We start from the raw sequence: 21,422 nt of genomic DNA on the forward strand, positions 1-21,422 counted from the left end.
AGCAACTCCCTTCCAGCCAATCTCAAGTTGCCAATTTCCTACAAAAACTGACCAGTTGCCATGCCCTCTGGATCAGGACTTCTCTCCAGGTGACTTCTGCCTACTTTTTCTTTTCCCCTAGACTATAAACTCCTATCAAAGAAGAGATTTCATCTATTTGTTCATCTTTTTATTCCATATCACCAAGCCCAGAGACTGACATATGGAAATCCTCAATCAATATTTGCTGAAAAATAATTAAATGATCCATATCCAGAAGCTAATGGGGAGTTACTAAAGGAAGTTATCTAAACTGGAGACACGAACTTCCCTTATTATTCTATCTGGAAACAATTCTGTTAGCAGTGGGTACATGGATCAAAGTAGATTTGAACTAAGGTGCTCATGAAGAAGGATATTGCAATAATTCAGATATGGACTCATAAGGGGGTTAAATAGGGTGATGCTGAGAATGCTGGGCGGGGGCAGCCTCAACAACTGGATACGGGGGTGAAGGAGTGACAGAAGTTGAGGATTATTTTCTGAGTTCGGGTTCATATTTCTGATCAAATGAAGGCATATGGGAGGAAGAGCACTTTCTAGGGGAAGAAGAGGAGTTCACCTTTGGACATGTTGCATTGAAGATGACCGTGGACAGTAAGATGGGGAGACAGCCAGTGGTGGGCACAAATTAGAAGAGGTCTGGGGCTGACATTGCAGCTCTCTTTGACACCTCGATACCTGTTCTGCTCCTCTCTCAGTGTGATTTTGGAAATTAACCTCATCTTAAACATGGGACTGACTGATCTAAAAGTACTTATTTAGAAGTAATTACTTGTCAATAATTACATCAAGGATGGGCATGTGATCTAATCCCCATCAATGAGAGACAAAGAGAGGTTTGCAGGAGGCCTTTGGGAAAGGTGCAGGAAGTCAGGATTTCTCTCCCAATAGATATGGATGAGGAAACCTAAAGCCCTAGTGTTCCTGACAGTTTTCCTCCAGCCACAAAGACATCCAGCCACAGGGTGAAGCCAGTTCTGGACTGCAGAGTAGAAAGAAAAGAATCTGCTTCCTTGATGGCACTGTTGAACCTGTGCATCAGCCATTTGGGAAGCATATACCACCTCTGGACTGCCTCTTCTATGAGCATTTCTGTGTCTTTCATGATCATTAGGGTGAGGGTCTTGTTAGTGACAGTTGAAAGCATCTTAATTGAAGCAGCTGAAGATATAAATTTGGTGGTCACCAGTCAATGGGTGAAAGCTAATGCCAGGGACATTAAAGAGATTCCGGGAGACATAGCTGAGAATGGAGTTCTGGGCATCTTACACTGAATGCAATTCTGAATTCCAGCCTATGACTCAAGATCCCTTTTTAATCAAACTCAATCTCCCTGAGTCTATCCTTCAACAAGTAGCTCTGTGACCCTAAACATTCTGCAGGTCACTTATGTGTTTCAATGAGCTCAACTGTGAATTGAAGGTATGTATTGTCTACTTCCCATATGGGCAGATTCAGGTATCTTAGGGTTTGAAATGTACAGAATTTTGAGAGGCCCTCTTAAAAACTGGGCACAGAATCTTGGAAGGAACCCATGCAAGTGAGGGATCATAAAGCTTCAAGGCCCATCTTCCTCTGCTTAGCTTCTGGGTTATTTTGTGGAATGGGTAAGATAAAGCAGGAGCTTGGCGCATGGTAATTGTTTAAGAAAGGTTAGCTGGCATGATTAGGAAGACTTAATACATGATTTAGATCTAGATTGTAGAAATACACAAATATATGTACTTTTGGAATTTTTGTATTGTTCCTTTTAACTCTGCCCTCACTTTTTTTTTTAAAGATTTTATTTATTTATTCATGAGAGACACAGGGAGAGGCAGACACATAGGCAGAGAGGGAAGCAGGCTCCCTGAAGGGAGCCCGATGCAAAACTCGATCCCAGGACCCCGGGATCATGACCTGAGCAGAAGACAGGCACTCAACCACTGAGCCACCCAGGTGTCCCACTCTGCCCTCCCTTCTGAGCAAAGTGTTCTTCCTATCTCCCTCCTCCTCACTCTATCTGTAGGGCCAACTTCGCCCCTAGACACAGTGGGCACAGTATCTTGGGCTCATCATCCTTTTAGGAACACACAAAAATATGTTTATTTCCTTTAAAATCAGAAGAAAAACTGAACTTTCATTTTCAAAGAAAAAATTTAATACATTATGTAAGTATAGTTATCTTTATTCCAATGCAGTAGTAAAATCTCATTTTAATATTTTCTTCTGAAGGAAGACACCCACAAAGGCAAAAGTTCCCAGGGCCCACAAAAGGCAGAGCACAGCCCTGCTATCTGCTTTTCCCTTTTGCATTGCTTTTTCTCTCTTTCCATTATTTTTTACATCTTTGTCTCTTCCTTGCCTCTCTCTACTCTGCCCCTCCATTTTTTTTTTTTAAGATTTTATTTATTTGTTCATTTTGGAGAGAGTGTGCATGAGCAGAGGGTGGGGCAGAGAGAGAGGGAGAGACTCCTCAAGCAGACTCCCCACTGAGTGGGCAGCCCAAGGCTGGGCTCCATCTCTCCATCTGGAGATCATGACCTGAGCCAAAAATCAAGAGCTGGACACACTTAACCCACTGAGCCACTCAGGCATCCCTCCACCATTTTACTTATTATTCTCCTACCTCTAGCATTCTCTGGCCTATCTCCCTGTGACCCTCTCCTGTAAAATGAAAACAAAAAATAAAAATGAGCATTTCTCACGTGTTAGCTTTTCTTTCCTGTCTCAGCTGCTTATTTCCTCAGGTTATCAGCTTTCAGAGGGAAGACACATAATCCCTTTTAGAATGGAAGGCTCAGAATAGCATTTGAGACACACCTTCTGAAATGGCAGCCTCTTGAGAGCCTCATTCCCAGTAAAGAGTGTTGCTGCTCCGCATTTTTCACACCGAACACAGTGAAGACAACGAACATTAATTAGGATTACAGAACCAGAGAGGCTTACCACCCTGTGACAGCTCACAAGAAAGAGAACGCCACTTCTTTTTTTGGATGCAATCCTAAGTGTCATGTATGTATTAATTCTTGGGCTCAAGCCAAGTTACTTTGGGGGTGAGATGTAATCTGTTATTTTTAGGTCATATCAGAAGGGGTATAGGCTATTATTTTAGGTTAGTAAGAAGGTAGGTTTGGCTAATTTTAGATGATCAAGTTTCCTATTATGAGCCTTCCTTCAAAAACTAATTTTGAAATGTTATCATTTATAGTTCATGCTTATGAAGAACTTAATGCTGGAAGCATTCCTTAGTTCAAGGGGATTTTACGCCTGGGTAGTTTTCAAGTTTTATTGTTTTCCAGCTTACTTGCCTGACTTAGGATCCCTACTGCTTCTTAAATTTCACAAATTAAATGAAGTAAAGAAAAAAGCATACACACCAAAAACAAACCAATTCTTAACTCTTCCTTCTAACAACCCTGCTCTCCAGAGGGAGATATGTGTAAGAAATAAAGTAAGAAGTGGCAAGTTTCCTGTTTCATGAATGCCTTGGATTCTAATTATTTCTTACAGACAGATTTAAAACAAAGACTTATGAATAATGTACAGATCATTAAGATTGTAATCTCTAAACTCTGGCATATAATATAAGCCTCTGATTCACCATATGAGTTCACGCTGATTACCCAGGATGATTTCCAGATGTTTACTCTCTGCATGTAATTAAATTTTGGTAAAAATTATAACTTAGCTAGTTTAAAACAACAACAACAACAACAACAACAACAACAACAAACCCTCTCAACAGAAACATGAAAGAAGTTTTTACTGAGATATTCCCTAACTCCCCACAGGAGTCACTTCTCTCATGACATAAATCTTCTTCCTCAAAAATCTCTAGCTTACTTAAACCCACTCCTGATTATAACCAGAGAAGAGAAAGCTGCTCTAAGAAATGTGATGGATTGATCACCTCAAGTCCATCACTTGTGAGGAAATTGCCACAGAATTTGCATAACAGATAGAAAACTGGTACAAGTAAATTACTATATTCACAGACTTAAAAGGAAATAGGAACATATTACAATGGGCAGTAAAATTAAATCTTCAGGGAGAATCAAAGTATCATGGAAAAACAGGATATGAGCATTGTCTTGTTATGTGTTGGGAATTGAAATGATAAGTTTGAGAAAATCTGTGCAATGCATCAACTGGAACGTGACAGGATAATGTGCAACAGCTAACAAAGAGACAGATGCCCCCAAGATGAAAAAGGAACAAAAGTTAGATCCGCAAGAAAAGAGTTCAAAGGTACATGTTATGTAGAAATCGTTTAAATACATCAGAAAAAGAGGAGACGGTAAAATAATCAAATACCGACTAATAAAGCAGAGGGGAGACGCTGAGAGACGAACAGAGAAGTAGAATAAATTGACAAGAGAAAGGATGGAGAGGTGGAGTGAGAGCAAGCTCTAGGCACTGGTTCTGTAATGACCTGTTTCTCATGAAAAATGCATTATCCTAGAAGGGAAGGATTTTTCTCCTCCCTCACACTACTTTGATTTGTGTGTCTACAACACGCCAAGCCCATGGGGATGCAGCGGATGGATTCACAGTTCCAGAATGTTCAACTGGAGACTGCCATTCCAGACACCAAATGCAGTGTAAATAATTAAATATCAATGCAAGTCAACTAACATTTATTGAGTGTGCACGCCCAGAACAAAGCACGTGTCAACATTCTGACAGAAGTTTCCGGATCCTGACGGAAAAGCAAAAACCAAGGTGGTCACTCTGGTTTGGGGGCAGGTGGGAATGGGACTCAAAAAAGGGTTAGGGTAACTTTGGCCCAGACATTCTTGACATTTTTTAGAATAACGGACTGCCTATTTGAGGAAAGCCTCAGGTTTTTACCCAGAAAAACACACACTGCTGGGTCCCAACAAAATTTTGTTTCTATCAGGAGGTTTACAGATCTTCTGAAGTCTAAGTTGTGTTCCCGGTAGTTGAGAACCTTCGAGTTCTGAATTTAATAGAGATACAATATGTGGTATGCCACTCTTTAAACTACTTGCTGATGTGGTTCAGTTACACTCTGAGGACTAATTGGAGCTACTGAATTTAACTAAAGGGTGAGACACAGATGTTGCCCCTGAGAAATCTTTATTAAAACGACTTCCTCAGTCTTCCAGCAGAATTTGAGTTTTTGGTTTGCTTTCGTAGTATTTATACCTTGCTGTGTACTAGAAAAGAAAGTTGCTCTTTTTAATGCATAAACAGAATTGCAAAATAAGTACTTGGAGGTAGTGGGGTAAAAGGAAAACATAGATCAGCAAACAAACAACCAACCCAGGGGGAACTGGCTGGCTCAGTCGGTAGAGCATGGGACTCTTGATCTTGGGGTTGTGAGCTCAAGCCCCATGTTAGGTGTAGAGATTACTTAAAAATAAAATATTAAAAACCAAATAAACACCTCCCAATACAGAGACAAAAATTAACAGCATATGGTCTCATGTAGACAGGGTTACAATTTGGTAACCTCCCCGGGGAGCCAAAGCTAAGACAAGAGGCATGCCTAATTACAAGGCTTATAACAAGGTATAAAATGGAAACCAGTCTGGCTGTTGGATTATCGGTTAGGGCGTGTTAGGTTGCAAGTAACAGAAAGGCCAACTAATAATGGTCTACATACCATTGGTGGTTATTTTTTTCACTTAGCAAGAAGTTTAGAGGAGGGCAGTTGTTCAGTCTTGCTATCAAAGATCCAGGCTTTTCCTGTCTTTTCCACTGTCCTTAGGGTGTTGATTTTCCCCTCTTACAGTCTCATTGCCTCAAGTCAAGTGAGGACTACATTTTTTCATCAGGAAAATTGCCATCCAAGAAACTTCTTTGCAGATTCCCTTTTATGTTTGATGGCCAGACTGGATCATGTGATTACTCCTTGCCCCAAAGAGGCTGGAAAGTCAAGCATCTATCTTTTTTGGCTTTTGTAGAAAAAGGAGGGCAAAGTGAAGGCTTTGGAAATGGCTTTGGGTTGGTGTCTTCCACACACAAAAAGAGCAGGTTTTCCTGCCCTTGAACAGCCTCACTCCTGGGTGTTCTTAAAAGGAGGATACTGTCTGGCACCTCAGCTGATGCCCTAAGCATAAACCCCTGCAGTAAATGCGCCAAGAATTTCCATCATGTTCCATGGAACTTAATGTTTCTCTTTTTAGGCTAATGGCTTAGGCTTAAGGCACAAATTTGGAAAAAAAGGAAGTCTACAAGGAATTAAAACAACAAGTCAAGTTCACAGCCCTATTATGACCTGGTTTAATCCAAGAGTAGCATTTAGTCTACCTAGAATAATAAATGGGCAGCAATGCCCTTGAACCACTCCTTTGTAAATATTATTTCTCACAACTGGTTTTTGAATAAGAATGGATCCACAGGCATATATCCACAGCCTGTAATCTCCAGCACAAACCTACCTGGAGCACAAAAGTCTGCATGGCTGATAAGGGCAGGTACCTGCTTTCACAACCAACTAGCAACAGAGGAGGGCTAAGTGCTCCTTATGCAAATTCAGAGGCATAACAAAGACAAATGCCTGATGGATAAACCTTCATTGACTGGTGGAGATGAGCCCCCAAGAAGAGGTAATCATTCTTTCCATTGTATTCCCTTAGCACTTTGTCTATCTCTGTGATTGTATGTGCAACCCAGATTTATGTAACGCTATTGCTGGTTATGAGCCTACTCATTTTGTAGCCCCAGACCATGTTATTTTTCATATAACAGACTTATGTGTGTTTTTAGCAATAGTTAGAGGGAAAAAATTCTTCTAGTGAACAGCGGGTGGTGGTTTGCTTAGGTAATAATTGGAAGGGCAGCTTTGCACAAAGAAATCAGTGACAACTTACTTCATGCTATTTTCAATTATAATTACTTGAAATAAGCATTATTTGAACTCTTACCATTTGAAGACTGGAATACTAGATGCCATGGTCTAGGCACTCGAGGACCAAGGGTCACAGCACATAGCTAAGAAAGGAAACCAGAACATTTACAAACACTTTTTTGCGAAGGGGGTGAAGCCTACATTGGGCAAAAAGGGACTCTTTAATTACAATGCTTTTATATTGAATCCATGTTTGATAAAAAGAGTTAAGGTCTATGACTTGTTCTATAATTGGAGGCATTAATAAATGAAAAGAATTGGTAAATAGGTTACTTGCTGTGAAATCTTAAAATGTACCTGTGAGGGCTCCCTGGGTGGCGCAGCGGTTTGGCGCCTGCCTTTGGCCCAGGGCACGATCCCGGAGACCCGGGATCGAATCCCACATCGGGCTCCCCGTGCATGGAGCCTGCTTCTCCCTCTGCCTGTGTCTCTGCCTCTCTCTCTCTCTGTGACTATCATAAATAAATAAAAAAATTTTTTAAAAAATGTACCTGTGAAATATATTCTTCATTTATAAATCAAAGCTACCACTTGTGCATTGTTGGCTTAGAGTAGAAACACAGAAACACAACTTGCTGTTTCTTAATGCTATAGACACTAAGGAGGCACTCCCATCTCCTTTGGGGTTTTGTAACACATGGAAAAAACATCACACAAATTACACACTTAGTTACAAGAATACCAGAAAAATGAAATGAACAAGACATGTAGGGAGAACAAAATGCTTATTTATTGTCACAGAAAATTAAAGAAGTAAGAGGTGGGATGTCAGTTGGGGAAGCATGAAATTCTGGGCAAAGAGGATCAGATTTCATATGCTAAGGAACAGAAACTGATGGTGCTTCTTAAATATTTTTCATTGTTAGATTATAAAATTCTTGAGTAATAACTGTCTTTGAGGTTTACATTTATTCACTTAAACACTATGGTACTATGGAGGATCAAAAAATAAATACAAAATAATCCTTGCTCCTCTAGGGCTCATGGTCTACTAGAGAAGAAGTGATGTTTATATAAAAAGCTGTAATAGAAGGTGGACTGTTTTAAATCCCATGGCAGAAATATAGATCAAGTTCCAGGGATTCTGATATGAAGGATTATCTCCAGCTGTAAGGTATCAAGAAAGGCTTCATAGGGGAGGTGACATTTGAGCTGGATGCTAAGGGATCAGCAGCACTTTGACACAGGGAGATGGAAAGAAGAACATTCTAGGGAAGAGAAACAGTGAGGCTAAATTGTTGGTGGCAGAAAAGAGAAACATATGTATAGAGAATAGAAAACAATCCGGTTTTTCTGGTCCATAAGTGTTCATTTAGTGGAAAAATAAGAGATAAAGTTTGAGAACATGAGTTGAGGTCAGATTCTAGAGAGTCTGTTAGGTTTAAATGAAGGCAGTTTAACTTTATTTGGCAGATAATGAGGAGCTACCGATGGTCTCTTGAGTACCTGCTGGATGCTGAACATATGTTTCCCGAGTGGAAGAGGTATGCGATGATAGGAACCGTGCTATCACTCCGCGCCCTCCGAAGCGCCTAACACAGTGTTCGTATGGAATAAGTGTTCAGTGATCTCTTTAAACCGTCTGTAGAGAAATTTATCAACAGGGAAGCCATCTGAGAAAGTTATTAAGAATGTCCGACACCTTAGAGGGAACCACCAAGGGATGGACCAGATGAGGTTGGCTGGCCCTCGGTATTCATATCCACCCCTTTTGCGCACAGGGGCTGGAAGGGTAGCAAGTGGGCTTCTCAGGCTCTCTTCTGCTAGGGTCTAAAATGCCTCCTATGGGATTTAGAAGGTGAAATGCCAGTGGACGTCATTTTTATTTCTACAGCAGTGGGAGGTTCTGGCAGAAATGAGTTTTTGCTGTGGACAGACTTCCCATCCCACTGTCTAGTGACCAGCTTCATGAATGTGGGGCAACTGTGAAATTGGCAGCAGTTCCTTGACCTCGGGGTGTTGACAGTGATTTCCTAACCTCTGGCTCACAGATACCAGGTTATATACTGGGTGACAGGAGCAGCATGCTCTTTCCATCTAGCAGGGCACCATCACATTTCCGTAGCTCTTCCAGTGATGTTGTAGCATCCAATTCCTTGTATTGAATTCCTTTCTACTCGAAATACCTAAAATGGTTTCTGTTTCCTGCAGTGACCACCAACGGGAACAGGGGACAAGGAAACTTGCAAAGCAGAGAGACATAGTCTTTCAAGGACAACTCCTTATGGGATGGAAGGAAAGAAATTCAAGTCAGAGGTCCTTTTGCACTACCAAGGGGCATCCGTGTGCCTTTCTGTCTGTGTAGGCCCCTGTTCTGGGCCTTCTCTTACATCTATCCTAAAAAACACACACTTCACCTGATTACAAAAATAATGTGTATTCCTTGTCAAAAAGCTTGGGAAACATGCAAACTTAGAAAGGAGGACATAAAAATCACCTGTCATTGTACTCGAGCTACTTCTTGAATCAATACGGATGAGATTCAGCTTTTACAAAAAATTCACTCTAGCAGTAGCTTAAGTAAAGTAGACGCATATTTCTTTCTCTCTCACATAAATAAATTCATGGGTAAGCAATCTGGGGATGGTCTGGGGGCTCCATGACCACCAGGAACCAGAGCTTTTTTCTCTTGTCCTTACTCTTTTTTTGGTACGTTCCCACTTAATTGTCCAAGCTGAATGCTCTAGCTTGCCCTCTCATATCTGCATTTCAGGCAGCAGGAAGGGAGAAGGAAGATTAAGAGCCTGCTCTTTAAGGAAACCATATGTGACATTTTGCTCGTGTTCCTTTGTTCCCAATGGTCACATCTACTTGAAGAGGAAGGTGTGAAATGTAATCTTTATTCTGTGCAGCTGTGTACTCAGCTAAAAATGGGGAGGTGGGGGGTGGGGTGGGGAGGTTCCATCTTAGGGGAGGAGGCAAAAAAGGATATGGGAGGACACTTAGCACTCCAGGTCACATCGCCATAACTATCCCCTCTCCCTCCTAAAAGCTTGCTGTTTTCCTTCTCTTTTATTCTCAGGTCCCAGCACCACCCCCATCCCATGTGATAATCTTGATCCTACTGATGTCATGTTTTTTGTCACTTTGCCCCACTTTGCCAGGATCATTTTGCTTGGAGTACTTCTCTTAGCATTAGCTACCTTACTTTTAAGATTCTTTCTCTATCAGCTTACCCCTGACCACCTGACTCCCCCCCACCCCCATCTTAATGACTCCCTGAAAATGTAACACCCACTGGGCCCCTCAGGCCAAGCTTCCATAATGCCTCTTGTAAAGTCACCTTGACCTGGCTTCTAGATCCTTGTTCAAGAAGGGCTTCAGACTGTATTGCCCTTCTCCTGACCCACCATTCTAGTTTTCTCTCTAAAAGTCCAGTAGTTCCTGAAAACAACATCTTCCTTGAAACTTCTCTGGACTAACTACAGCTCTTTTTATAGTTTGCACAAAGCTCCAACCAATGTCCCTTATGTGCCTTACCAGGGCTATCAATTATGTTCTGTAGTGTAAACTGCATCGCTTCTGGTTTTCAGCCAGTATTCTTTCGGGGCTCTTTGTAGTTTGTGAGTTTTCTCCAACCATATTTTTCTTTTCTTTCTTTCTTTCTTTCTTTCTTTCTTTCTTTCTTTCTTTCTTTCTTTCTTTCTTTCTTTCTTTCTTTTTTTTTTCTCCCACTTTCGCATTAAAACCTGCTCAGGGACTGAAGTCCTCTGACCACAGAAATATATGAAAACAGACACTTGATTCATACATTATAGTTGATGAAGTTTCTCTCTTGGCTCCCTTTAGGCTAAGCCAGTCTCAATGAACATCTTCCTGCATCTTCTGGGACTGTCATGGCTCTCAGCTGTAACACCTTGGGCTCCTCAAAGCTTGAGGCTCTGAGATGCAGTGGTAGTCACTCAACCTCAGGGCGACTCCATAGAGAAATTCCCTGCTGTGAAAGCTCCCATTGCCTCAATAAGGTGGGGATGCTTTCCCAAGGAAGTTGAGGATTCTCTTCAATATAATTCAATATTTAATCTCTATGAGCATATCAGGACAAGGGAAGGGGAGTCTTCTGGGCCTTCAGCAATTATAATAGTCTAGGTTATGTTCCTGTAAGCTGGCAAATCATAGGGGCTTTAAACCAAAAAGTTGACTTCTTGCTCATGCTACTTACCTCCTATGGGTTGGCAGGAGGAGTCTGACAAATATAGGTACTTGAAGACTCAGGCTGATGGTGAAGCTACCATCTCAAATGTTGGCGGTCCCCATTCCAAAGAGGCAAGAAAGCTCTGGAGGGTTTTGCATTGGTAATTCAATATTCCAGTCTGGAAGAGATCCTTATCACTTCTACTCTTTGGCTAGAATTAGTCACATGGTCCTATCCAACCACAAGGAGACCCAGAAATTCATTCCGCCTTGTGCTTGCTTGAAAGGGCAGAGAACTGGAAACATATAGAGAACAGCATTAATAGTATCTACAGAACCTAAGACAAGTCAAGCCAATTGTGATAATTAACATTCGTAGGCCTCTGTTTGGCCCAGACCAACTTGAGGCAATTGCGATCTGTATTTCTAAACCTCTTTGTGTTTCAATCCAAGGAAATAACTCTCAAGATTTTTCTCCTAATTACTCCACATCCCTCTCAAACTGTTCCTACTTTAAGGTAAAATGTTTTAAGAACCGTGGTGCAAACTCCCAGGACTGTCTCAGTTTCCTTGCTAACATCCTTGGCACTTGGGCTCTCCTTGAGTGTCCTCCCCACCCCCACCACCAAGCCCAGCTTCTCCCCTCCCTCCCTCCTCCCCTGTCACCCTGGGAGTTGCTTGCATGCATCTCTGTTTCAGTGGATGGCAGCAATACACAAGGGCACCTCACTGTTGGACAGGAACTGCCTTCTGGCTGCCAAGGACAAATGCAGACACACAAAGCAGTATCAAGCAAGACTTCACATCAAAGGGAACCCTGCCTGGGCTTGCCAAGAGCAGGGCTGCCTCTGGGCCTCTCCCTTCAGCCTTGTTAGTATTCTTAGGGCCCCAGGGGCCCATGGTGTTCCTGCGAGGCCCCTTCATTTACCCAGCACTCCTGTTCACTCTGACACCTGAAGCTCAGGCTCTCCCTGAGTCTGGCCTCGACTGCCTGAACAGAGCAGACTGCCAAGTGTTTAACAGTGTTGGGTGATTAGGAAGAAAAATTCATAGAAATATTTACCCCATAAACTCCATTTGAGTAGGAGAATAGAATACTCCACTTCTTCGGTGCAACAACACATAGGAAGTTCAGAAGTTCCTGCCTCAGGCCTCAGGGGAAAAAAAGCCCATGAAGGAAAAGCTCACCTCCTGAGGAAGCAAGGATGCTTTAGGAACAGAGGTTGGGGAACATTCAAACCAAGGCTGAAATGTAGACCGGTTGTCCTAGGCATTTAGACCTGGTGAAGAAATTGAAGATCCAGACAAACTTGGAGGTTTTTGTTTTTTTTTTTTGTTTTTTTTTTTAAGATTTTCTTTATTTACTCATGAGAGACAGACACATAGGCAGAGGGAGAAGCAGGCTCCCCATGGAGAGCCCAATGTGGGACTGGATCCCAGGACCCCAAGATAACAACCTGAGTCAAAGGCAGAGGCTCAACCCCTGAGCCATCCAGGAGTCCCTGGAGTTCTTCTTTAAAATCAACATAATTCACATTCTGTTGCTTTAAGGAAAAGACAAAGTCTTTGTTTTAAAAGAAGAATGAGGGGAAATAATGGAGAAAGGGACAAGCAGTGACAGAGAAAGGGATAAAAACTTTTAGAGAACAAAAAAAAATAAAAATAAATAAAAATTAAAAAAAAAACTTTTAGAGAACAGTTAAGGCTTTCTGTTCTGGATGCTAAAGAACTCTTTTGGAAAGATACATTAATCGTCAAAACACAATGGAAGTTTTAAAGTCACCTATTGTGAGAGCTGGAAGAGGAACTTAAGGACTGTCTTTTCTGAATGATGTTTTTGAATTAAGAAAATCAGAGGGGCATCTCAAGAGGTTTTTTCATAATCACACGGCTGGTTAGTGGCAAAGCTGTGGTCAGAGCCGACTCGCAGGCACGGGGAAGAGAGCAGTGCTGGGCATGGCCTGTGATCAGAGTACACAGGTCTACAACTCCATCAAGTACAGTATTTTTAACTCAGTGGCTTCAACTCTTTGACTAAGATCTTCCACTGTGGCCAACCCTACCACCCTGTTCCAACAGCTTCCCAGAACAGTAGTAATTAGAGCAAGAAAAATAATGGATAGGGCCCAGAGAAAATGTCACATTTCTAGAAGTGGGAGGAGGTGGAGATAGTGCATTTACATAATTTCCAACTTTCAGAGCACTTCATGTGACCATAGGTCCACGGAGAGAGCTCGGGCATTCCACGATGGGGAAAAAAGCTGCGTCTTTTATCAACCTCCCATTGAAAGGGAGCATTTCCTTCATTACAAATGTAGGCAACAAACCACAACAGTTTTTGCAGTACTTGGACTTTGTCACTAATAGAAGGAATAAGTATTCTCATATTATATTAGTTGTGGTAGATATCTTGAAATATCTTTACTCTCATTACCACTCTGCAGTTATGGTAGTTAGATCTCCCACTAGATCTTGTGATTTAGTGTTTAATAAATATAAGCACATATATTACCATGCCACAGATTCTTGTAAATATTTTGATAACAAAATTTCAATGTAATTAGATTCCTTTATAATTATGCATTTTCTTGTATGCAGTTAAAGGTATTATTCTGAGACGGGATCTGTAGCCTCCGCCTGACTGTCAAAGGGGTAATTGGCACAAAGATTAGGAACCCCTGACATGTGAGGGGTGAACAAGTGTCAGGTTGCTGTTGGATACCCGTGACACTTGGTCTCATGTCCCCGTTCCATCACCCTGTGGGCTCGGAGTGACAGAGATGCTCACTTGTCATACTGGGCTGGAGAATTGCCAGTGTCTCCTGCCACAGACTGTGTTTGTAATTTCAGGGCACACCAGCCTTTGAAAGCTGGTATGACTGTATTATAAAATGTGACAGGAGAGAATTCATTGTGGCATTATTATTAAAATTAAGGCTGATGGGGATTTTGTGACATTTATTTTAAGAGGGTGTATTCCCATGTCCCATGGAAGTTGACTTTTCTCAGGGAACTGGCAGTCCAAGGTTTACTTACAAGGAAGCTAGTTTTTTTTTTTTTTTTTTCAAAGATAGCTAAGCTGGTTTGGCACGGCAAGTAAATACTGAGAGAGAAAATGAAATTTTAAAATATCAAGGAGCCACTTTCCACCTCTCAAATATGTAAAGAATTTTAAAGATGATAATTCTCAGGATTGGTGGAGTGTAACGAAATGGGTATTTTCATAATGCTCCCACAAGACCAAGAGTTGGCATTACTTTCCGAGATGGCAGTTTGAGACCTATGTTTTAAGTGTTTGTCACCCAGTAATTTCCCTTCTAGGAATTTATCCCACGGACAGAATTATAAAGATATTCTTACAAATAATATTTTGATGGATAGCCTTGAAACAGTAAAAAATTGGAAACAACACGAATGCCAACAATATGAGGTTGGGGAAATAAACCACGCTACATCTGTAGGACAGCTATGATGTAGCAAATTAAAAAAAGAGTCATTCCAAGAATATTTAAAGATATGGAAAAATGCATAAATATAACATTAGGCTTAAAATGCAAGGCATAAAACTGGAGGGGTAAAATAACCCTTTTTTCTTTAGTTTGAAAAATATTCTTCGTATCTCTTTGCGATCTTACATATATATATGATCATATATATATACACACACACACACACACACACACACACACAGAGAACATGTACATGTTTTAAAAAACCAGCAGGAAATGTGTCAAAGTGTTAGTACTGGCAGTCTTTGGGTAGCAATATTTTGATTATTTGTATTTACTTCTTTCTACTTTTTTGTATAATCTAACATTAGCTGAAGCAGTAAGACATTGTTTCTAAAAAGATGAGCTGGTGCCACATGAGCCCTGATCCACGTTTGCAGTGCCTTCTTGTCGTCCCAGACAAAAGTTTGTTTTGCTGGTTGCTACCGAGTGTTATTTTTCTCCTAACCTTTGCTCTCTTTCTCCACCATTGGCTTCCAGATGTCTGCTTTAACCAAGTTCAGGGCTCTCGACTCCCGTCCTTCTCTCCCCTAGCTTGGACAGAAAATTCAGAAACGACACCAAGGCTGCCAGTCTGATAGAGTCTGCCCCAACACAAGCGTCAGTCAGAAACCCCTTGGCATAATGAAAAATCACACGACGGGGAATTTGAAGCTTTCGTAAACAACACTGAGGATTGAGCTTAAGATCGGTGAGACTTTGGGGAGGCATCTGTCCCTCTACCCTCTCCACCTGGGACTGCATCTGCCCTAGTGCTTTGTGAACCTCACGGCCTAGGAGGGAGAGGACAAAACAATTCTTGCAGAACCACTTCACTTTTTGGTGCTGTTTGGTTGAAAGTGATAGATTTTCAACTTCCAGGAGAAACTACATTCAGCATGTAATCTATATAAATAGGCTGGAAAAAAACCCAAAAAACAAAAACCACGTAAGACAAACATTTGCATACATATGAAACTATGCATATTTCTTTTTTAATTTTACCTGGGAAGTGAGAATTATGACGGTGGTTTTTCATATGCAAATGTTTGTCTGAAGGTTCTACTGTTTGCCATGCCATTTAGAATTTTGAAAACACTAGAGCCTATATTCCACTCCTTCCTTCTTTCTTAAACTTGGATCAATTTTCTCCTGGGTGAAGTTTAAAATAATAAAAACCGAGACACCATTTGCTCAATGCCTCCTGTTGCATAGCAATCTAAACAAACAAGCCCCTTTCCTCTGTTAAGAACTTCCAATAAAACACATCACAAAGGTTGTGTTTTAAAAAGACGATTTCCAAGCCTCCTTTTAAAAAAAAAAAAAAAAGAGGCCAAAGATTGCAGGCAAAAAAACTCAATTGGCTTTTTCAGTGAGTCACTTCACTTCTCATGCTACTGAAGGGATTTGAGAACGTTTTTTGATTGTGGTGAGGCCAGAGGGGCTGAGCTGGATACATGAATACCAAGCCAACCAAAGCAGAGAAAACACCAAGAAATCATCATCACCCTCAAGTCTTCAGGATCTTCTGTGTGCCAGGCTCTGGGTCATGTCAGTTATCTAAGCCCGTAACAAACCTTCTATGTTGGGGGTCTTCCATTTGCACCCCTGGGTCACCTCTCGACTCTTCTCCACCCTGTTCTCTGCCCAGGAACGATGACCTATATGCACTGAACAGAGGGCTCCCTTGCCCAGGGCACTGGCAGGAGAGAGGAGGGAGGAGGGAAGACGGGGTATTTATTTTCCTGGCTACCTCCCTGCTGGTTACGGCAGGTTGGCTGTGTGGCTCCATCCAGAGTCACAGCTCCTGCCAAGCAGCCCTGTGCTTCCAGCTCCCCTCCCTGAATCCAGGAACCGCACCTCCCTCCCTGCCCCCTTGGGGCTTGCATCCCCAAGAGCTGCAGAGGTTGATTCCGTCCCTGACGGCAGAGTCCAGCCCCACTGAGACCTCTGGGAAGGGTCTCTCTGTTCATGTTTTTCAGGCACCCTTGTGTCTAGGTCATTGGTTTGCTGTTTATCTGTTTTCCCTGCCGCCACCCTCAAGGAGACCGGTGATAGTTGTGGTGAAGAGGGCTGCACTGGGCCCTCACTGACTCTCACTCTCCAGCTTATTATTTCAGCAGAGCAAACCTTTCACAGGCACCACCGAGGCACCCGGTTCACCCCCAGTGGAAAAGTGTGCAAAAACCTGCCATCTTTAGACTCTCCTGAGCCCTTGGCTTTGGTCAACCAGTTTGGGCTCTGTCTCTGAGAGATGGTGCAATTTTCTCCTTCCACAGGATTGCTCACTTGGTCAACGGGCCTTTGCTACCCTTCCAAAATCACACTCATCCCTCAGGACCGTCTTCCAACCCCACCTTTTCCAGTCAGCCTTCCTTTCCCTGACGTTCCATTTGGAAGTGAACTCTCACAGCAACGCCTTCCTGTGTGATACGTTGGGGCTCAATCAGCTGCCTCCTTGCTACACATCTTCCAGTGTCCTGGAAACATTAATTACATTTGGAATTCTTTGTCTTTTCAAACTCATGGGCTTTGGCACCCAGGGGTTTTGGCCTGAACTGTGAGCTCTGTCAACACTGGAAACTCATACAAGTTATTCACCTAGCAGAGTCTTCCTTACTCAAAAATGAAAGGGTAATAGTAAGAGCTGCCTTCTACTATAGTGGGAGCATTATGTGTACATATATAAAACTCTTATTCTGGGGTATGGCAGTCACATATTAATTTACTTCTCTTTTTTTCCCCTTTTTCTTCCAACTAGGGCTCACAACTAGCTAAAATTCATTGAGTGCCTATGACGTGCCCTGTACTATTCTAAGCATTTTACACACATTATTTTTTTTCACACATTAATTTATATACAGCAACCCTCTGTCTTATTATTCTCCAAACCTTACAGATGGAAAAACTGAAGTTACAAAGAGGTTAAGACCCTCATCCAGGGCACGCCCAGGGTGTAAGATGGGAGCATTGATTCACAACTAGGTCGCAGGTTTTAGGAGGCAAAGATCTGTTTTATTGCAAATTTCTTGCTGTCTTTTCACGGGGCCTAGCACCATGTCTTATATAGAATACAGTCGGTGTTCCGTAAGTGTTGATTTCATCCCAAGAGCCAGAAGCAGTTAAGCTAGTGTCGCCATGGGTAGGGGGCTAGAAACACACTTGGTCAAAGCAGCAGCTGCTTGCACAAAGCGGGGGGTCCCGTGTGCAGCTGGGAAAGGCTGGGATGCCAGGTTCTGGCAACTGAGGAATGTGGCTGCTGCTGGAAGTCGGAGAGTGGCCAGCCAGGGGCCGGGCAACAAAGAACCTGAGTCAGGTTGGGGGGGGGGGTGGGCAACACCAGGGGAAGGTCTCCCCAGTGAAGGCTGAGCTCCTCTCTCAGCAGTCCTCCCGGGCTCGGAGGAGACAGCAAATCTCCCTCCATCCTGTGGGTCATACCACTGGAGCATCTTTAAAAATACTTAGCCCCACACTGATGAGCCCTTTCCTGCTGCTTTCCTACCTGAGCCAACAGCCTCAGAGCTTTCTGGGATTTCTGTTAAAAGCTACTCAGATCCCAGGACTCGTTCTCCACCAACACAGTCGTTGCTCCCGCCAAGCATGGGACATATGGCTGAGCATGTGGGAGGGGGGGCAGATTAGCCAGGAGTGCTGGCGAGCGGCACATGCTTTCATTAGGATGGATGTGTCACAGTAAATCATCTTGTAAATGTTCCCTCCCTTCCCTCTGCATAGCGAAACATAAAGGAAGATGAATTACCCAAAGCACCATAATGCGGTTGGAATATGCCAAAGCTTGTGCCTGAGACACTTACTGACATTTCCTTAAATATCTTTTTAATATCTTGGCCAGGTCAGGCATACCAATGGCATTACAGAGCTTGCAAATCAATGCCCCAGCTGTTTTGGTTTTTTAATAAAACTGAATGTGATCTCTTTAAAATGATTGCCTTCCGCACCCCTCACCCCCCCCTAGCTTTTACAGGGCTTTCAGAGAGCAGGACTGTGGGAGCCCTGAAGTCAGGAGTTGGCTCTGAAAGAGTAGTTGTTCCTTTTGGGGTGGGGTGGGGGGAGCAGAAATCAACCATTTGCTGGATCATTGTCGTCATCTGTTCCTAGTCCCCTGCCTCACAAATCCCATCTACACGATTCACAAGACCAATGTGTGGTTCGCTGCTGTCTCTAAAGAGTGAATTTACCAAAAATCTCGCTGAGAAAGATCTAAAAGGTTTCAGCTTCTAAAAATCACGTTGGTTTCTCCATCTGGGCTCGGTCCAAATGATTTATTCATAATTTTATTAGAGATCTTTTTCTAGGGCAATTCTTTGTATCAACATAATGAGAATGGAAAGAGCCCCTACTAAGAATCCAACCATATGCATGTGACTTTTGCCCCCTGAAAAAAAATACAATATGTAAAACTGTCATCAACGGGTCACCATCTTGGCCGCTGGATAGCCTCAGTCCCCAGTTACAACAGGAATTCCTCATGCAAATAAGGACATGGTCCTGTCAAATGTGAGGCCCCAGTAGGAGGAGAAATCCAATATAAGTGCCTATAAATCAGAGTTTTATAATGATATTAGTTGACTGCTACTTATGGGAGTCATAAATGTGACACCACAATAAACAGGCAAGTTTCTTGAGGATGTATCCGAGGACTCTTTTACTGGCTTTGAGGAACTGCAGTACCTGCATCAGGAAAGTCTCCTTTGCTGTTGCAGTTTATTGCTTTTATTTGCTGTAGTTTGTACAAAATGTCTAAATGTCCTTCCTTCCAATATTTTGCCTGGGCTATATTAGTGCAAGTTTGTGTTTTCCCTGGGCCTCCAGAACCACAAGCCAAATTAAGACAAATGGGGAGTTGGAGCCTCAGCTGGGCCCCCCGAGAGGCCTCCTCCCACTGCCTTCCCCTGCGCTGACTTTTCACAAACCAGCTTCGAAGCAACTGAAATTTCCCTTTTTGAATTTTTTTTTTTTCCCCTGACCACAGGCAAAGTCCTGTCTCCTCAGTTCTCTGAAAGTTATCCATTCCTGAATTTTACCCCTAACCACAGTGGAGGAAAGGGAATGGCTGAGGTTAGGAAATATGGAAAGAATGTTAACAATTTACCACTAAAATATACATTAAGAATATTTTCAGCAAGTATAATCTCCACGTTGAACTTCTAAATCTAGAATTCTCTTGTCATGTGACCTTCTTCGCATTGATGTGTGCCCCTTACGGCCTCAGTTGATCTCTTCCTGAATGAACCCTCTGTAGAAGGTAGAGCTGATTAAAAATAGACAAATTCAGCCTCCAAGTTTTCCTCCCTATTCAACACTTGGCTGCACCGGTTATAAACATTCAAGTGGTTAGGTTAAAAGAGTTGTCTCTTGCAGGAGCCGGAGTGTAAGTATCATCAGAGATTTTAATGGGCGTAAAAACAGAAGTGAAAATCCACACCCAAGATAGGGCCTTCCATTGAACACAGCTATTTCTGTTCATAGAAATTCAGAGTCATAAGGCCTTTTGCCTTAAGACAGTCACAAAATGTCACTGTGAGAAGGGGACTTAGAGATCCTTTCATTCATTGCCACATTTTACAGAAGACACAATGGGCACCAGTGGCTCCGTATCATTTAATCCTAATGACCCCAGAATGTGGCATCCTGGGTTTGCAGATGGCAAACGAGGCCGGGAAAGGTGAAGTAACTTGCCCAAGTTGGAAGGGTAGAGGGAGGATCGCAGGTCCCTAATTCAAATGTCAGGCTTAGACAGCCTCCAAGGACTTGCACCCTTGTGTCCCACAGCTGGCCTCAATGCCCCACTCTGGGGCAAGGGGGTGGCTGCGAGCTGCCTGGCTGCTTTATCAAGACTCCTTCCGTGTGGCCCGTGTCCCCCTCCTGCTGTTCCCAGGTCTGCCCGGAGTGGCTGTCAGGATCCGAGATGAATCAGCCTCCGTCCCAAGGGCCAGAGCCGGTGCCTCCGCAGACATGCATGCTGGGCTGCATCTGTCGCTAATGGCATTTCCAGATTTCTGCCTCTTGGGGAGCCCCCCCTCCTTTGGCAGCTTTGCATGTCCGTGAATCTAATGTGGATAGCGTGCTCCTCAGCTGTTCCAGGCTGGCAAGAAAGCAGGGGTGTCTGTGGCCAGGTTACCTCTGAGGCCAGATGCACCGTGGAGGAGAGGGCCTCAGACAGGGTTTGGGTGTCTGGGTCGGTCTTTGCAGGCCTGAGGCTACCTTGGGAATGCAACGTGTTGATGAAGACCCTGGACGTGCCCACCACTCACCTCTTTAGTTACTAAGCACTTCATATATTATTTTGTCCTAAGTGAGTTTTCCTTAGAAGTGTTTTTTCCTTCCCCCTGCCCCCTGCCCCCTTTTTCATAACAACATAGGACAGTAACTTGAAAGTCATTGTCTTGTTCAACTTTGTTTCTCTGTCAGCTTGCATAGGGCATTCGACTTTGGAGACCAACAAATGGTTATTAAATGCAAAAAAAAAAAAAAAAAGAAAAGAAAGAAAGAAAAACCTGTCTCCCTCTTCTCCTGTTTGATGTGTGTAGCAGGATTTTGGTATTTCTTGGCCACCTACAACCACTCTAGAGCCCAGCAGACCCACTTTTCTTTTAGAGAATCCTCCCTCACAGTGTGAGATCTTAGTTGTAAGTTCAAGCACCCACTCCTCACTCTGGGAGCTGAGGGCGGAGGTCCCTGTCTCATAGGGTGATAACGAATGTTTCATGAGTTAATTCAGAAGAGCATCTCAGTAATGATGAGCTCTTCTATTGGCATTCCTCTCCTTCATCTTGATCCGGTTGGCCTTCTCAGTTTTGTTATGATTATTAGATTACTATTCCTGTGTCCGCCAGCAGTCTGAACTTGGCCACTCAGACTCTTTTCTCCTGGCACAC

General features: G+C 42.9%; 1 long non-coding RNA gene across 1 annotated transcript in view; it reads left to right on the forward strand.

The window, feature by feature from the left end:
* The first annotated feature begins 6,426 nt into the window (after positions 1–6,426).
* LOC140613846 (uncharacterized) overlaps positions 6,427–21,422 on the forward strand; it is a 41,098-nt gene continuing 26,102 nt past the window's right edge. The window contains exon 1 of the long non-coding RNA XR_012014737.1: positions 6,427–6,599. This is a non-coding gene — a long non-coding RNA (uncharacterized lncRNA). The remainder of the gene's footprint in view (positions 6,600–21,422) is intronic.

The sequence above is a fragment of the Canis lupus genome, chromosome 22, assembly GCF_048164855.1.
Source record: "Canis lupus baileyi chromosome 22, mCanLup2.hap1, whole genome shotgun sequence".
Classification (NCBI taxonomy): domain Eukaryota; kingdom Metazoa; phylum Chordata; class Mammalia; order Carnivora; family Canidae; genus Canis; species Canis lupus.